Below are 13,099 nucleotides of genomic sequence, written 5' to 3'. Positions count from 1 at the left end.
CCCAGACTATCGTTCTTCAGGTAGCACCACTGGCCCATGGGAGCCTTAGGGGGAGCCTACAAATAAATAAGTGATGACAAATCAGTTATGTAACGTTTTGCGCTGTGAATCGAAATGAACACAACACCAACATGCTGCTGGCTGCAATCAGTGATCGTTTTTGGTTTCTGTTGAGGAATCGTTCCCGGCCGTTATTAACTCAGCGATTTGGTGAACTCCTTGCCAGCTCTGCGGGCAATCCAATAAAGTCACGTTCCCATACTGGGAGTCAAACCCGGGCCACCTGGGTGAAAACCAGGAATCCTGACCGCTAGACCATATGGGAGGGCGCCCCAGGAGAGTTGAGATCAGCATTTTACTCGACCACCAAGCAGTTTGAGCTCCAGCGCGGTATCATCCAGAGCTTTGTATGGGAACCTTGCATTGCAGAGCACAAAATCGGCCAGTGCTGACCGAATATCCAGCTACTCGAGCTGGCAATCCAGCGGAAGATCAGCCGCTAGACAGAGCGTGGGCTGGTGTTCCTGGTGCAGAAAACCAGCGTACCTCCCAGTACAGGACTCTCCGCATTTCAGGGATTGTGGGAGGTGTTACTCTGCCAGCAATTCGGCAGATGGAATTTGTGGCACACCTCTGGGCTCTTAAAAGGCAGCCGAGCCAGCCAGGAGTGGAACCTAGAATCTTCTGATCCGTAGTCAGACGCGTTATCCATTGCGCCACTGGCCCATGTGAGTTTTAAGGGGAGCGGGGTCCTACCTTTTTATGCTTTTCAAGTGACAAACAGCCAGCGGTCAAAAGCTATGCCTAGCGTTCAACGGTGATGTGGAAAAGCCAATGCCGTGACCCGGATTCGAACCGGGGTTGCTGCGGCCACAACGCAGAGTACTAACCACTATACGATCATGGCACCCCATGCACCTGGTCCAGCTGGTAATAGGAGCTGCTACATGTTGTGATATGCGTTCTGGAGCCCCTCTGGCCTGTGTATACATAATTTATATTAATGTTTTGTTTGCTGATGTAAACGATTGTGATTATATTTAGTTAGTTAGTTAGTCTCTAAACTCAAATTCAGTTTCTTCTGTACATATTTGACATACACTATTTTTTGGTTTGTATAACTGTATATATATAATCAGAAAGAGGACATTCTTTAAAAAAGAGAGATTTGATTTGAAACCTGAACTGCTATCAGGTCCATGCTGAACACCTTCTGACCAATCCAAATCAAGTATAAATGTTAATCTCAATACTGCACATAATTATCAAATAAAAGTCTATCCAGCTGTTATGCAAAAGTCTGAAATAATGTTTCTCTTAAGTGTTTTAATTCAAATCCATATTTTGGTGTGATTTATACACATGGGTTTGTCCATTCTGACTTTTGGACGCTTTATTATGTCCATTTTATGATGAAACAGGAAAAGACTTTGAAAATCATCTGTCATTTTCTGATCATGATAAATATCAACACAACTAGACTGAAATATACAGGTAAGATATGCAACTAATTGTAACATGAACAGAGCAAGATATAAACTGATATCTACTGGTTTCCTGTCAGGGTTGTGGACTGTTTTCTGGTCACTAGAGGCCCCCACTGCCTTTTTGTTGGTGTCCAGTCTCTGTCATTATGTCTAATAGGTGTCTCCTGTGCTTTGTTTAGGTTTGTGTATTTAAGTCACCCTTTTCCTCCACAAATACTTTGCTTAGTGTTTCCTGTACCTTGATGAAGTCTAGGTCAGCCGTGTGCTCTGGTTTATGGCCTTGTCCTTAAAAGACTTTGTGCATCTGGTATAGTTCTTTGTTTTGATTGATTGACAAGTGCTCTTTTGAATGCCTTATGGATTTATTTTGTGGACTAATTAGAATGACTTTTTGGAAGTATTGACTTTGTTTTTTGATTAGACTCCTGTGAACCTTTTGTATGCTTTTGGATTAACCTTGTGGATTTTGGGGATTTATTCTTTGGAACTACTGTCAAGTCTTTTGAGCTGACTTGTTGGATTTGTTTTGTGGATTATTTGACATGCATTATTATCTAATTAAAGATAAGTAAACATTTCTCCAGAACTGTGATCTGGTTATCTGCATTTGTGTTCAGCCCCCTTTGATTGTGTTCAAGTTTTCTCACTAGTCCTGCCCTCAGTCGCTGCCATAACCCTATGTTCCTTCATTGGACCACTTTTGATAGATACTGACTACTGCAGACTGGGAACATGCCCCAACAGCTGCAGTTTTGGAGATGCTCTGATCCAGTCGTATAGCCATCACAATTTGGCCCTTCTCCATACGCTCGCCCATTTTTTCTGCATCTAACACATCAGCTTTGAGGACAAAATTGTTTACTTGCTGTCTAATCCCACCCCCTAACAGGTGCCATGATGGTGTACAGAGGGGATGGACTCCTCACAGGGGGTGGGACTAGGTGATTCCCCTCACTCTCACTCATACTGACTTATATAATAGATATATAAATAAAAAAGGTCTGTCTCTAAATATCTGAGCTTTTCTTTCTTAGTAATTCTTATTTTTACACATACACACTGTTTGCACAGTAAAGTGTGTATATACACACACACATACACTACCGGTCAAAAGTTTTAGAACACCCCAATTTTTCCAGTTATTTATTGCAATTCAAGTCGTTCAAGTCCAATGAATAGCTTGAAATGGTACAAAGGTAACTGGTGAACTGCCAGAGGTTAAAAAAAAGGTAAGGTTACCCAAAACTGAAAAATAATGTACATTTCAGAATTATACAAAAAGGCCTTTTTCAGGGAACACAAAATGGGTTAACAATTTAAAGCTGTTCTGCAGCAATGGAGGTTGATCAAGCCTTGAAAGCTGGTGCTACTAATTCCTACAGGTGTTCCAACTTTTCTGGATTACTTACAACCCCCTCTGTCTGCATAAAAGCAGTGTTGGAACACACTGTGGTACCATACCCTCGTGAGCATCAGTTGAACAGTATTGTACTGCAGAAAGTAGCGTGTCGCTACAAAAATGGCGAGAAAAAGGCAATTAACAACGGAAGAGAGACAGACCATCATAACACTTAAAAATGTAGGTCTTTCCTACAGAGAAATTGCAAAGAAAGTCAAGGTGTCAGTGAGTACAGTTTCCTTCACCATCAAAAGGCACTCAGAAACTGGGGCAAACTCTGACAGGAAGAGGTCTGGCAGACCCAAAGCCACAACTGAATCAGAGGACAAATTTCTGAGAGTTAACAGCTTGCGTGATAGGCAGCTCACAGGACAACAGCTTCAAGCACAGCTTGATAGTGGTCGTAGTAAGCAAGTCTCAGTTTCAACTGTGAAGAGAAGACTTTGAGCTGCAGGTTTGACAAGACGAGTTGCAGCAAGAAAGCCATTACTAAGACGTCAGAATAAGACAAAGAGGCTTGCCTGGGCCATGAAACCCTGCCATTGGACTACTGAAGACTGGAAGAAGGTATTATGGACTGATGAATCAAAAACTGAAATCTTCAGTTCATCACGCAGGATCTTTGTACGCTGTCGAGTAGGCGAAAGGATGGTTCCACAGTGTGTGGCATCAACTGTCAAACATGGAGGAGGAAGTGTGATGGTCTGGGGCTGTTTTGCTGGATCCAGGGTTGGTGACTTGTACAGAGTGAGAGGCACCCTGAACCAAAACGGCTACCACAGCATTCTGCAGCGCCATGCAATACCCTCTGGTATGCACCTAGTTGGTCAGGGGTTCATCCTACAGCAAGATAATGACCCAAAACATAAGTCCAAGCTATGCCAGAACTACCTCAGGAAAAAAGAACAAGATGGTAAGCTTGAAAACATGGAGTGGCCAGCACAGTCTCCAGACTTAAACCCCATGGAGCTGGTTTGGGATGAACTGGACAGAAGAGTGAAAGCAAAGCAACCAAGTGCCACACATTTATGGAAACTTCTGCAACAGATTTGGGAAGAACTTTCTGAGGAATATTTGATTTCTATTGTAGAAAGAATGCCACGAGTGTGTTCAGCTGTTATATCTGCCAAAGGTGGCTACTTCGATGAGTCAAAAGTTTAGAATACATTTTGGTCTATAAATTGATTCCATGATTTCTTTTTTAACTCCAGTTGCTTATTTGTACTATGCTTTCATTTCAGAGTGCAATGAGACATTAAACTGAATAATTTTCAATAAAAAACTGTAAAAATTGGGGTGTTCTAAAACTTTTGAACAGTGGTGTATACACATGCATAAACTTTTAAGCCATTACATTATGACCACCTGTCTAATATTGTTAGTCCTCCTTTTGCTGCCAAAAGAGCCCTGCAGCCCTGACCCATAGAGGTGTGGTCTTCACTAGATCTCTGAATGAATATATACATACACTATATTGCCAAAAGTATTCGCTCACCTGCCTTGACTCGCATAAGAAATTAAGTGACATCCCATTCCTAATCCATAGGTTTCAATATGACGTCGGTCCACCCTTTGCAGCTATAACAGCTTCAACTCTTCTGGGAAGGCTGTCCACAAGGTTTAGGAGTGTGTTTATGGGAATGTTTGACCATTCTTCCAGAAGGGCATTTGTGAGGTCACACACTGATGTTGGACGAGAAGGCCTGACTCTCAGTCTCCGCTCTAATTCATCCCAAAGGTGTTCTATCGGGTTGAGGTCAGGACTCTGTGCAGGCCAGTCAAGTTCATCCACACCAGACTCTGTCATCCATGTCTTTATGGACCTTGCTTTGTGCACTGGTGCACAGTCATGTTGGAAGAGGAAGGGGCCAGCTCCAAACTGTTCCCACAAAGTTGGGAGCATGGAATTGTCCAAAATGTCTTGGTATGCTGAAGCATTCAGAGTTCCTTTCACTGGAACTAAGGGGCCAAGCCCAGCTCCTGAAAAACAACCCCACACCATAATCCCCCCTCCACCAAACTTTACACTTGGCACAATGCAGTCAGACAAGTACCGTTCTCCTGGCAACCGCCAAACCCAGACTCGTCCATCAGATTGCCAGATGGAGAAGCGCGATTCGTCACTCCAGAGAACGCGTCTCCACTGCTCTAGAGTCCAGTGGCGGCGTGCTTTACACCACTGCATCCGACGCTTTGCATTGCACTTGGTGATGTATGGCTTGGATGCAGCTGCTCGGCCATGGAAACCCATTCCATGAAGCTCTCTGCGCACTGTTCTTGAGCTAATCTGAAGGCCACATGAAGTTTGGAGGTCTGTAGTGATTGACTCTGCAGAAAGTTGGCGACCTCTTCACACTATGCGCCTCAGCATCCGCTGACCCCGCTCCGTCAGTTTACGTGGCCTACCACTTCGTGGCTGAGTTGCTGTCGTTCCCAAACACTTCCACGTTCTTATAATACAGCTGACAGTTGAATGTGGAATATTTTGGAGCGAGGAAATTTCACGACTGGATTTGTTGCACAGGTGGCATCCTATCACAGTTCCACGCTGGAATTCACTGAGCTCCTGAGAGCGACCCATTCTTTCACAAATGTTTGTAAAAACAGTCTGCATGCCTAGGTGCTTGATTTTATACACCTGTGGCCATGGAAGTGATTGGAACACCTGATTCTGATTATTTGGATGGGTGAGCGAATACTTTTGGCAATATAGTGTATATAAAAATAAATAAATAAATTTCAGTGAAATCTAGTGAAGACCACACCTCTATGGGTCAGGGCTGCAGGGCTATTTTGGCAGCAAAAGGAGGACTAACAATATTAGGCAGCTGGTCATAATGTTATGGCTTAAAAGTTTATGCATATATATACACTACTGGTCAAAAGTTTTAGAACACTCCAATTTTTCCATTTTTTATTGAAAATTATTCAGTTTAATGTCTCATTGCACTCTGAAATGAAAGCATAGTACAAATAAGCAATTGGAGTTAAAAAAGAAATCATGGAATCAATTTCTAGACCAAAATGTATTCTAAACTTTTGACTCATCGAAGTAGCCACCTTTGGCAGATCTAACAGCTGAACACACTCGTGGCATTCTTTCTACAATAGAAATCAAATATTCTTCAGAAAGTTCTTCCCAAATCTGTTGCAGAAGTTTCCATACATGTGTGGCACTTGTAGCTTTGCTTTCACTCTTCTGTCCAGTTCATCCCAAACCAGCTCCATGGGGTTTAAGTCTGGAGACTGTGCTGGCCACTCCATGTTTTCAAGCTTACCATCTTGTTCTTTTTTCCTGAGGTAGTTCTGGCATAGCTTGGACTTATGTTTTGGGTCATTATCTTGCTGTAGGATGAACCCCTGACCAACTAGATGCATACTAGAGGGTATTGCATGGCGCTGCAGAATGCTGTGGTAGCCGTTTTGGTTCAGGGTCCCTCTCACTTTGTACAAGTCACCAACCTGAGAGTGAGGGGAATCACCTAGTCCCACCCCCTGTGAGGAGTCCATCCCCTCTCAGGACCCCATCCCCTGTGAGGAGGCCACCACTTTCAGGGAGTCCACAGCCTTCAACAGTTCCTTTGCCCCAGCCTTATTTCAATATCGACATCCACAGCATTGTGGCTGGTATGTACTATGATCCTGCCACAATGATAACTCCTGTCCCACGCCAGGGCATAAGGAGGAGGCGGGACGAAGAGGATGGCAATCAAGAAGCCCCTCTGAGTAGACGGCAGCGTGTGGATCCTGATGGGGAGATGGAGTTCATCAGGACGCCTGTCCTAGTCCCCACTTGGGTAGTTAGTATTTTTGTGAACGAGATGTAACTTTAAAAAGCTCAGTCTTCACCTCATGTTCATCACCTCGTATTCATGATGTAAGGTATGTATCTGTGGTAAGTATGTGTGGTAAGTATTTCACCCCTAGATTTCAGCATTAGTCTCATCTCTATCATAATCTATAAATGTAAACATTTTAATGATTGTAGAATTGTAGAAAATGTCTGCTGGTTTTTACATTTAGTTTTTGTTAAATGTATAGGATCTTTAGATTATTAATGTTGTTTTTTTATTTCCTGTGTATTAGTCTAATTTACATTAATAATATAATTATATTAATATAATTTGCATTGTTGTTGATTTATGCATTTCTGTAAATATTACATTTTTAAGATTAAGATTTTTTTCAATAAGTTATAAAAATGTAGTGTACTCCCACCCCCCGAATTATGACTATATAGATATTATAGACTGTTTTTAGTAGACGATAATCAGAAAGAGGACATTCTTAAAAAAGAGAGATTTGATTTGAAACCTGAACTGCTATCAGGTCCATGCTGAACACCTTCTGACCAATCCAAATCAAGTATAAATTTTAATCTCAATACTGCACATAATTATCAAATAAAAGTCTATCAAGCTGTTATCCAAAAGTCTGAAATAATGTTTCTCTTAAGTGTTTTAATTCAAATCCATATTTTGGTGTGATTTATACACATGGGTTTGTCCATTCTGACTTTTGGACGCTTTATTATGTCCATTTTATGATGAAACAGGAAAAGACTTTGAAAATCATGTCATTTTCTGATCATGTTAAATATCAACACAACTAGACTGAAATATACAGGTAAGATATGCAACTAATTGTAACATGAACAGAGCAAGATATAAACTGATATCTAGTGGTTTCCTGTCAGGGTTGTGGACTGTTTTCTGGTCACTAGAGGCCCCCACTGCCTTTTTGTTGGTGTCCAGTCTCTGTCATTATGTCTAATAGGTGTCTCCTGTGCTTTGTTTAGGTTTGTGTATTTAAGTCACATGCTTGATTCACAAGTAACGGATGAATACTTTTTTCAGATAATGGCTCTATAATTAATCACTTGTTATAATACTACTTCAAATCAGATCAAATAAATAAATAATACAATGCAGATATTATATTTCTCTGATCCACCAGTGTGTCTCCACATCCTTATTTGACTAGAAAAAAGGCCATGATATATTTACACCACACTGTCTGGGAGCCAAAGTCAAAACATTGCATGCAAAGGTCTGGCTTACATGGAAATCTGGTGACCAGCTAGAAGGGAAGATGCTTCCCTTCTTCATAATCTTCATGTATGTGTCCTTTGAGCGGTACAAACCATGGACTGTAAAAAGTGTAAAAAGTCCTAGATGTTAGACAAAATCATCCCTAGTGAGCAAGCCTGTGGCGACTGTGGGAAGGAAAAACTCCCTTAGATGGTATGAGGAAGAAACCTTGAGAGGAACCAGACTCTAATGGGATCCCATCCTCATTTGGGTGACACCGGAGAGTGTGACTATAAATTATTCTAAACACCGAAGAGTGCGATATGAACAATGTCCTTTCTGCAGTTATGTACAGTCTACAGTGTGATGTAAAATGTTAGTGTGTGTGTTAATTAGGAGGTTGTTGTCGTCCTCAAAGTCCACATAGGGCTGGCAGCGTTGCTTTGATATACCCAAATCCTCATGAAGCAGAATCCAGAGCTGGTCCATCTCTGAATGCCTCAGGATCCTCGCAGGTTTGGCCTCTGTCTACTGCAGCTGGCACAATCTCCAGATGCCTCGGGATGGGTAGAAAAAGGAACAGGTGGAAAGGAATTAGCATTCATAATATTAGCAGAACTAGATGATAATGTGCATTTGATCAGATGTACTGCAGTACAAGGTTATTGGGTGTGTTATGTGTATGCCAGGCTAAAGAGATATGTCTTTAATCTACTTGTAAACTGGGAGAATGTGTCTGAGCCCCGAACACTGTCAGGAAGACTATTCCAAAATTTGGGAGCTAAATACGAAAAGGCTCTACCTCCTTTTGTAGACTGTAATATTCTGGGAACTACCAGAAGTCCGGAGTTTTGTGATCTTGAAGAGCGTGATGGATTGTAGCGTGTCAGAAGACTGGTTAGATACGTGGGAGCTAAACCATTTAGAGCCTTGTATGTAAGTACTGCTAGTTTATAATCAATTCTAGACTGAACAGGTGCAGGAATAATAAAATTGGGGTTATATGATCATATTTTCTTGATCTGGTCAGAACTCTGGAGGCTGCATTCTGGACTAACTGTAGCTTGTTTATTGAAGATGCAGGACAACCACCTAGTAATGCATTACAGTAGTCCAGTCTGGAGGTCATGAATGCATGAACTAGCTTTTCTGCATCAGATACAGATAAAATGTTCCTAAGCTTGGCAATATTTCTAAGGTGGAAGGCTGTTTTATTAATACTGGAAATATGATTTTTAAAGGACAAGTTGCTGTCTAATATTACACCCAGGTCTTTCTCTGCTGAGCTAGCCATAACACCTTCTAAATGCAAGCTGAATTCTAATGGAGGGTAATGTACCTTCAAACAGGCTCCTTCAGTGTGAGTTGTTTTATTATGGTTTGACATAATAGGCTTGCTTAGTCATATCCATGGTCTCTGCTATTTGTGTCCCTAAATTAGTGTTACAGTGAATGAGTGCAAAGGTTACTGTGGAGACAGAAGAGAGAAAGGAGAAATGTGAAAAGAACTCCGCACAAGTCTCATGCTTACTCTCCCCATCTGGGAAGCATCCGATCTTGAATGGGGAAAAAAACACGTATTGTGGAGCTGCATCTGTAATATGTATATAAAATGGGACATTAGGTGATATATTGCAGAAAGTATTCAAAACTGTTTCCTTGTTTTTTGATAGGTTACACCCTTATTCTGAAATTAAATAAATTCTCCAAAAACACCATAACAAAAAGTATAAGTATATGTTTTGTAACTGTTTGACGTTTCTCTCCATTCCTCCTCCCAGTCCCTGCTATGTACAAACATCCCCACTGTGTTATTAGGGGTTGCAACCGGCCAGATGATGAGCAGTGCCTTGTTTCCTCCAGAGGTATGAATATCAGTACCTATAAATGTCATCTACACCTCTATTAGTTCAGTAGTAGCTGCTGAGAATGTGCTCCTTGTAAGGTTGTGACTGAAATGTTGTGTGGTCTGTGTCTTATTACTTTACATGTTTATATTTGCAGCCTGGCTAGCTAAGCATTTAACTAACTGGTTCATGTGAGTTTTCCTTCACATCAGGAGAATTGTATATAAAGACAAATAGGGTTATAACCAACTGATCCATTTTCATTTTTATAAAACTAAATGCAAAATTTTTACTTATTTTTATAAACTGGTAGCCTATAAACTTTACGGTTGATATGAGGTGTGAGATGATGTGTTCAAAATGTCATGTGTGAGTGACTTTCCTGTTCCCAGTATCTTAAATTCTAAGCGTGAATAGAGTGTTGTTGCTTGTAGATTGAACTAAATGTAAAAGAAGACATGATAGAAGACTGGTGATAAACCAAGCTAAACATTAGTTGATGAATGGATGAATAGTTTGTAGCTGCCTTTAGCACTATAGGTGTTCAGAGAACTGTGACATTTGCATGAAAGTAATATGATTAAAAAATAAAAGTATAAAGTCATATCCATTTTTTCATCAAATAGTTGTTTTAGTGCAATGAACAAAGCAGACATGTACACTAATACATTTACAGATATACAAGTCACTGAATTATGTCTAAAGTCAGGATATTAGTCATATTCAAAAAATGATCAGTTAATTACTTTGAAGACAAATATGATACTAATGACCCTAATTGCTAATTTCTCATTTTTACATCAGATGTCAGAACTTTTAGCTGAAAAGTATTAAAATATATCAATGGTTGTCAATATGTCAGTGTCAATTGGACTATCAGTGTCATGGTGCAAAATGCAAACAAATTCTTGTGTGATACTTTTAATTAAAGAGTGTAGCCAGTATTTCATGAATGAATGAATGAACTCATTTCTTTAGCTTCCTGTTAAACTCATATCTGTATCATAAATGGCAAATGGAATGAACAGTGACTTTTCTGCCTGGTGCATTGTTCAGACTCGGTGGAATTTGATGCCCATCACTGTGTTGTGGCCTCGAGTGTCAAGTTTTAAATGGTGACTGGATGTTGGAGGATTATTGAGCATTCTGCAGCTGTCAATGACTGGCTTACCATTATAATATAAAGGTACAGTGCATTCAGAAAGTAAACAGACCCCTTGATTTTTCACTCATTTTATAACATTACAGTCATACTCTAAAATGGATTGAACTCATAAACAGGTTTTCATGAGGTTTTGGAATAACACATTTCAGTAGATAATTTAATTAAAGAAAGTTAATTATCTGTGGTGCTAAAATTATAGCTTAGGTACATGTGATTTCCACTGATCACACTTGAGATTTTTCTAAAACTTCATTAACAGTCATAACAAAAACACATCATAGTTTGTAGACCTAAGAGGCAAGATTCTGCTGAGGCACAGATCTGGGTATTTTCATCATCTTTGAAGGTCCCTGTGACTTAAATACACAAACCTAAACAAAGCACAGGAGACACCTATTAGACATAATGACAGAGACCGGACACCAACAAAAAGGCAGTGGGGGCCTCTAGTGACCAGAAAACAGTCCACAACCCTGACAGGAAACCAGTAGATATCAGTTTATATTCCTTTTTCATCATAAAATGGATGTAATAAAGCGTCCAAAAGTCATAATGGACAAATCAATGTGTATAAATTACATATAATGTAACGTAATGTAATGTAATGTAATGTTTAAATGCAGTGATGTAAAGAAATACTGAATCTATAGAACTACTGTAATGCTGAAGCTTTCTGTAAGGAGAATGTTTACCATATAGGGAGGGAGACTCCAATAACACTATGAAACTTTCATTTATTTCAGTCATTTTTATTCTTTCTTTCTTTTTTGCTTAATCTGTTTATTGAACCTTTATAATAATAAAAGGATAAAGATACAGGAGAATAGAAACAACATATTTTCCCCACACTCAGAGTTATACAAACCAAAAAAACCTCAATACATAATTATAAAGTGTATGTCAATTATGTACAGAAGAAAGTTTGAATCACAATCGTTTATATCAGCAAACAAAACATTAATATAAATTATGTATACACAGTGCACATACTTGTACTCAATACACTTTTGATCAAGATCAAGCCACAATTATAAGGACATCCTAATGATTAGACTGACCAACTATAGAAGAAGAATTCACATAATCAGAAAAAATAATAATTAATGGATCCAGGGGGATATAGGACTACAATTAATAGGTGAAACCAGTGGCAAACGTTGGAGGCTAAAATGGTTTCGAAACTGGGAGCAAATTTGTAATAATTGGACAATCAGACAATGGAATTACTTTTAGGAAAACGTGAGACGGCAGTAAGAGGACCACACAGTAGTGCAGAGTTAGAGAGTGGAAAGGAAACAGTACTGCAAGTGGAACTGTGCACAGATTAAAAGAGAGAAAAGGTGGAAATAGGAAACTGTAAGTGATGACATCATGAATTATGATCTGTCTACCAAGAAAGTTTTAATGATGATTTAATATTTTATATAATTATTATAACTGCCCACTTCTTTCAGATTAGGTTGTAGGGAGTTGGAGGTTCATATTCATACGGTAACTACATGGAGCATCAAATGGGCTGAGAATAAACAAGTCTTCATTCCAAACAAGTTCTACATTACCAGAGATTATTGTTTACTTTATCCTCTCTGGTGCGCTCATCAATAAATCCAGACTATGAATTTTTTTGGCTTGAAAGTAAATCTACTTCCTGTTGGACATCCATACCATCCCTAAGCACAACACATAAAGAACATTATTGCCAGAAGTGAACTATGAATTTATCCTTTGAAGACTGCATGTCCTTTTTTTATCAGTTTAATTTTAAGCTATTTGTAGCGTATTAAAGATCATTTAAAAAGTATATAAAAACAAATATAAAGACAAATATCTTGACATAATCTTTGATGTGTATGTATTAAAAACTGTAGAGCTATGGTGGTATGTGACGTGAGGTGTGTGTGCTTGTGTACACGCTATGAGGTGCATCATGTTCATAGAGTCTGTTAATAAACTTCAGTTTGTTATAACGTGGTTTCTTCCTCATCTCAGAAATTCCAGGTGTCCACCCAGCCACGACACTACTGTAGTTCCATTTTGACAACTATGATGCAGTTCTGTCTTTTGTGCTTGTTAACAACAATCACTGGAACTTGCTGGTTTGTAATTCTTTCTTGTTGATTTATTTTATTCTTTTTCATTTTGTATTATTTGTCTTTTAATCCACACCATTT

At 39.5% G+C, this 13,099-nt stretch overlaps 3 non-coding genes across 3 annotated transcripts; all 3 read right to left on the bottom strand.

The window, feature by feature from the left end:
- Window positions 1-253: 253 nt before the first annotated feature.
- On the bottom strand, window positions 254-325 carry trnae-uuc (transfer RNA glutamic acid (anticodon UUC)). The gene has a single exon. It is a non-coding gene; the product is annotated as a tRNA-Glu (tRNA).
- Window positions 326-653: 328 nt separating this feature from the next.
- On the bottom strand, window positions 654-726 carry trnar-acg (transfer RNA arginine (anticodon ACG)). Its single transcript has one exon. It is a non-coding gene; the product is annotated as a tRNA-Arg (tRNA).
- A 109-nt stretch (window positions 727-835) lies between these two features.
- trnah-gug (transfer RNA histidin (anticodon GUG)) lies at window positions 836-907 on the bottom strand. Its single transcript has one exon. It is a non-coding gene; the product is annotated as a tRNA-His (tRNA).
- Window positions 908-13,099: the final 12,192 nt, after the last annotated feature.

Source organism: Hemibagrus wyckioides, unplaced genomic scaffold (assembly GCF_019097595.1).
Source record: "Hemibagrus wyckioides isolate EC202008001 unplaced genomic scaffold, SWU_Hwy_1.0 Contig11, whole genome shotgun sequence".
Classification (NCBI taxonomy): Eukaryota; Metazoa; Chordata; class Actinopteri; order Siluriformes; family Bagridae; genus Hemibagrus; species Hemibagrus wyckioides.
The sequence above is the reverse complement of the archived record's forward strand: the minus strand, read 5'-3'. Positions and strand labels throughout refer to the sequence as shown.